Below are 5949 nucleotides of genomic sequence, written 5' to 3'. Positions count from 1 at the left end.
AGGCAGGCTTCTTCTCCTCCCTCTGCCTGTGTCTCTGCCTCTCTCTCTCTCTGTCTCTCATGAATAAATAAATCTTAAAAAAAAAAAAGACTCAGTGTCTCAGTGGAAGAAAACCTGTACTTTTTATGAAGAAATCCCTGGGGAGGGCTTCCACTGGCAGCCAAGATTCAGTACGAGGTGAAACATGCAGTTTTACCCATTCGTGAGAAAGTTACCAAAGTTTAACTTGTTTAAGGTTTGTTCTGAAAAAACAATCTGTTTTGTTGGCCATTTGTTGAATGAAGGCATAAAAGATGGGTTATAATTAAGTCAGCTGTGTTCAGTAGCGGGTACTAACTTTGGAACTAAAAGATGATAGAAACAGTGCACCCATCTGTTATCTTGCCGGCAGCCAGATGATGGGAAGAACTTGGACTTGGAATTGGACCTTGGCTCAGGCCCACCTGGGCTACTTTAAACTCAACGTGATCTTGGCCGAGTTACTCAGCCCCTCTCTTTCCCCTCACCTCTAAAACAAGGGTCATCACGCCAACCCAACAGGGCCATTGTGGGGTCAAATGGGAAAACATCAAAGAGCCCCCAACACAGTTCCTGGCAAGTGATAGCCACTCAGTCACTGGTTAGTGACCTCACAGACAAACCAATCCCTGTGCCCTCTGTCTTTCCGTGTGCCCTCTGTCTTCCATACCTCTAGAGTCATGAGCTGGAACAGGTCAGTTTTACTGTTCCTTCGGAGGCGAGCAACTCTCCATGTGACTCTGGTTTCTGCAAAACCAAAGGTTTGAAGTGACTCCAATAACACACAAGGTCATCCCTGAGAAGATGCTTTGCTTTGTCCTTAGCATAGCTCTCTGGAGGCAGAGGGGGGCCAGGATGGAGCTGCATGGGTACCTGGAATTTTGCAACATGCCAAGGGTAGGTGAAAAATCAAAGTCACCTTCTCAGAAGTGATGGTTCCATGGTCAGGGTGTGTTGCAGGACACCCCTGCCCTGCTCAGGTTACACAGACTTTCCCGTCCCTTATCCAGTAAACTCCCAGATGGGCCAGAACAGCACTTGGCACCCCCTCCCATTCTCCTTGTTACTTAAATACACCCCAGATGATGGAAAGCATTAAGCTGTCACTGCTGGGCGGAGGCACCTGGCAGGAAATTAATTTCTTAGCTTCTTATTAACTTTGAGGGGAGTATCTCTATTGAGCAATGCTGCCAGAATAGGGTTGACCGGGACTTCCAGCAATTTTAATATTGGAGACTGGCAGCAAAGCATGACCCACAGCCTCTCTTGCCACCTTCTCATGCTGGCATCTGGCTTAGCAAACATCTCCAGAGGTAATGGAAAGCTCCCAGCCTCTGAGACTCAGCCCCCAGTGGAAGTTCTGCTGGCACTGACAGGTGGCAATGACAAGATATTCCTGTTATGGTCTGCCACTAGAGAATGGAGGGGTCCTGGGGCTCGCTGGTGCCTGCCACGGTGGTCCCCAGGGCCTTAGCTTCCCTCAGACCAGTGGCCCCTCTCTTTGTGGCCACCTCCCTCTGGCTGCTCTCTCAAAAGGCCTACTTTCCCTTGGATGGTCCCTGCCCTGCTCCCTCCTCTCTCCAGCCTTCAATCAGGGCTCTGTGACCTCTCCTGGACTTTTGCCTCTCTCCACTCCTGGCCTTGCTCTTTCCATTACGAGATGGAACATTGACAGGCTCCATTTCTGACTCGGTGACCCTCCTTGGTTCTTTCTCTCTCCCTCTTGCTCCACCTTCTCCCGCTCCGTTCATCTTGCATCTGGCCCTGGGGGCTGCCTCCTCTGACCTTCCCACCTCATCTCTCCTTCCTACCTTCTTTTATCAGGGGACCCTTTGGCTTGGTCAGAATGGTTAGGTTCAATTTCTCTAGCAAAACCTTTGAGTCTCTCTGACCAGTTCTTGAATGTCTTTCTTCCCTAGCTAAAAACCAACTGATCTCAGCACCAGCCAAGGTTTGCCTTGAGAATCTTGGTCTCTAAATTCTTTCCTCCATCCTCAGCCCCAGATATTTCCTCCTACCTCATCTCCCCTCCCTCCTCTTTCCTTCCAGCCCATATCTATGGAGTACCTACTATGTGAGTCCTGGCATGGAGACACGGACAGCTAACCAGGACCCTGCTCCCCAGATGCTTACAGTCCCTCAGGGGCACTCATGGGGAACAAGGCAGAGTGAAATATTTGTCTGCAGAAGCAAAGGAGAGTTCTGTGGGAGAAGGGAAGGAGAGATGACACCTGGTCCTGTGTTTTCCAGCTTCCAGTCACATCTAGTTGGGAAGTCATCCTCCTCTCTCCCCTCCCCCCCTGGGAGCAAAGCACCATGGGAATATCCTGGATGCAAGCCAGGCTTAAACACAGCTTTTCAACCTCACACCTGCAGACATTTGGGGTTGCATATTCTTTTGTTATGGAGGGCTGTCCTGTGCATTGCAGGATATTTAGAAGCATCTGTGATCTCTATGACTAAAAGCCAGTAGCATCTTAGAATGGTAACACTCTCTAGACATTGCTAAATGTCCCCTGGGAAGCCAAACCTGTTGCTGTTGAGAACTACTGAGCCTCACAATGACACCAGGTTCCACTTATTCTCCAGGTACCACGTTGCTCAACTTTCAAGGTTCCAGAAGGATGGAGAGAATAAGACTGTCTTTAGAGGGAACTTAAAGGTGCTGGGGCTGGTTCTGGTCTGTTCTGGGGTTCATTTTATCATTACTTTGGCTTTTTACACATATATTTCTTTATGTCCACCATTTAATAAGAATGCTACATGGCTTTATGGTGGATGCTGCTGGGTTGTCTACCAGCATTTATTCTCCACCAAAATCCCTCACTCCCCCTGTACAGCCATGAGCCTGGGTCAGTGGGTGAGAGTGGAGTGGGTGAGTGGGTAAGGTGAGGCCCAACCAGCCAAGTGTTCTCCTATCCTTCCCATGGGGATTACTCAAGAATGAACCTATGATCCAGTTCTGGCTAGTGAGGTGACTGAAGTGTAAGTTTCGATAGGAGGGTTTCCCACTAGCAAGAGATGTAGGACCTCCCATCTTTCTCCCAACATGTTATATGGGATGTGACCCTGGACTTGGTTCTGCCATCTTGCTCCCAGCAAAAGCATGAAGCCACAATTGAAAATAGCCGAACAAAGAGTTGGAAAACACCTGGGTCCTTGGTGACACAACCAAGCCTCTGAACTTACTAACCTCGGCCTGCACTCCCTCCAACTTTCGTTGTAGGTGATGTCACAGATGTTTTATTGCTTAGGCCAGTTTGAGTCAGGGCAATATCCCTGGGGCAGGAATATCTTGCCATGGCATCATTTGGTAAATATGGAAAAAGTCTCAATGGAAGGAGAGAAGCTAGATTGTGGCTTTCCTCCTAAAGAATCAGATCTCTCAGTCCACCTTTTTGTGCTCTCTTGTGCTGGTCAAGCTGTAAGGCCCACTGCTTTGGAGGGAGGCTGCATAGCTTCAGGGGCTCCCTGGGCTCCAGCCTCCCTAAAATCTGCAGCCAAGATCTGCATCCCAGTGTGAGATGCAAATTTCCTAAATACATTTAAATAAGTCCCTTACTTCCCTTCCTGATGTCTAATCCAAGATCAGGTGAAGAGAGAGAAAGAGAGAGAGAGAGAAAACACCTTTCTGGAAGAAATGGATGGCTCTAAATTGAAACCTGAATAACATAACAGCTTTCAAACTGGCATTTGCAATTGGGCTGAGCGAACCTAATTCCATATCAAAGGAACAGGGAAGTATTTTAATTATCTCATTCTCATAATGGAAGAAGAAACTGGTTCTGTGGGAGGTAAACACCCTAAGCCACAAGGTTTCCCTGTAAATTACAACGCTCAACTTGAGCTGACAAGGAGAGGGGACGCTTCTTCCTGTTTGATGGCGTTCCCTGACGTGTGGCCTTTTACTATAGTCATAAAAGGGCAGTAAATTAGGAAGGCGCTGTAAAATATCATCAAAACCAACTGGGATCAACCACAAGAAGCCAAATTTCCAGCCAAAGTCTTGAAAATGGGGGAGACAAAAACAGCATTAAGCCTATTACTGGGGTAGAGGCTCCTTGGTCAGGGAAGAAAGCAGGACGTCGCCTTCCAAAGGTGCAAAGTTGCAAGTCTGGAGCCATACACAAAGCAAGATGACAGGAGGCTGCAGAATTTGAGGGCCGTCCCCTCCTAGAAAATGGTCCTACTCTTTGGGGATCTGCTCAGGCTTGGTACTGGCTCCAGAGCCAACTTGGGCTGAAAGGCCCTCTTTCCATTCACCACTCAGCCAACATTTTCTTGAGGTCCTATATGTCATGCACTGGAGGTGTGGCTATAGGAGAGCAAGTTCCTGTCTGCAGAGCCCTGGTGGTACAAGCAGGTGATGTGTTAACCACACAGTCTGACAGAATCAAGGTCGGCCAAGGTGACAATAAGGAATGACAATGGTGACGGCCACGATGGAGCACTGCCCAGGTTGCTAGGGGAGCATCTCATCTCAGAAGCAGACTCAAGGCCATTTGAGTAGTTTGGGAGCAGCTACTCTGTGCATGGGGCGGGGCTGAGTTTCTGCCCAGGCAATGGTAATAAAAGCTAATGTTGACTGTGCTAGGTAGGCCTAGGTTACAGTTTCACATGGCTTCCTGCACTGAATCTTCCTGAGAATCTTATCAGGCACTGTTATTATGATCTGTTCCACCTCAGAGCTGAGGAAATGGGCTCTGAGGAGTTAGGAAACCTGTGTCTGGTCATGGCTTCCTGTTAGAGGTTCCTGTGCTGGAACCCTGAGCAATCTCATCTCACTCTGACCAGCTCGGCTCCAACACTGAGTGTATGAATGGTTGAGACTCTTGATTCTCCATTTGTTGGATTATTTCACAATTGAAAAATTGACATCTGAGAGCAAATTTCTTTGAGGAAATCGATCCAGTCCTGGGGAAATAGTGCCTTAGACCTTAAGGGTGTGCGTGTATGTGTGTGTATGCTAACCAACGTCTTCTGGATGAATTCTCTCAGTGGGACATTCACCCCTCCTGCCTGTGTCTTCCTGAGTATGAGTGCCTGATTAGCAGAGTCAGGGTCCACCCCAAGATTTGAATACTAATCAGCCCTGAGGTCATATTTGCTCTGCTGGTATGCTGGTCTGAGAACTGAATGTAGAGGACTCAGGTCCTGTGAATTTTCCTAAGGTCCTAGTTTTCCCATTCACCCCTTGGTTCCAGGCAGGATTGATATGAGTCCCTTCAGACAGAAGGACATGTACACTTTCACAAGTCTGTACAGGGGGGATCAATAAACCTCTGAAGTTTTCCTCTTGTTTCACCTAATTGTTTGCTGCTACGTGTTTGTGCTCTGGTGCATCCTTCCCCTTTGAAGATGGGAAGGGTCCCAGCAGACAGGATCTCCTGATATTTAAAGATGGAATCTAGTGACTCCCAGCCAAGGGTGGGCCTTCCATGACCCAGGAATCTCAGTCACCTGGATGGAGGCCAAATAGCTCCAGTAGTCTCTTGGCTGGAAACAAAGCTCAAGGCCACCACAGCAGCCCATGGCTGAGACCAGAGGAGGCCCTGGCCTCATGCCCAGCCCCTTCCCTCAGCTCCCAGCAGCCACACTTTTCCCGTGGGAAGGGCTGTTTATAAAACAGAAGGAGCAGTCTTGGCCACACTTTACCCCAAGAGCTCAACTCTCCATGTCTTAGAGAGAAAACTTCACTGCAGGGGACACCCGTGGAATGGCAAGACTTATTCAGGCAACAGATTTATAATAAACAGCCTTATTTTATAGAGCCCCAAATATTTGCACAAAAATGAGCCCTTCATATAACTTGTGCCATTTATCTCTCTGCTGTCATCCGGTATATCTCTCTATTTTATTACTTTATTTTCCAGTTCCTCCCGCTTCCGTGCTCACCTCTCTCCTCTCATTTCCACTGCAGCTGTCACTCTG

General features: G+C 48.2%; 1 protein-coding gene across 13 annotated transcripts in view; it reads right to left on the bottom strand.

The window, feature by feature from the left end:
* CAMTA1 (calmodulin binding transcription activator 1) overlaps window positions 1-5949 on the bottom strand; it is an 848163-nt gene that overhangs the window by 122218 nt on the left and 719996 nt on the right. The window lies entirely within an intron of this gene.

Source organism: Canis lupus, chromosome 5, assembly GCF_011100685.1.
Source record: "Canis lupus familiaris isolate Mischka breed German Shepherd chromosome 5, alternate assembly UU_Cfam_GSD_1.0, whole genome shotgun sequence".
In the NCBI taxonomy this organism is placed as follows: domain Eukaryota; kingdom Metazoa; phylum Chordata; class Mammalia; order Carnivora; family Canidae; genus Canis; species Canis lupus.
The sequence above is the reverse complement of the archived record's forward strand: the minus strand, read 5'-3'. Positions and strand labels throughout refer to the sequence as shown.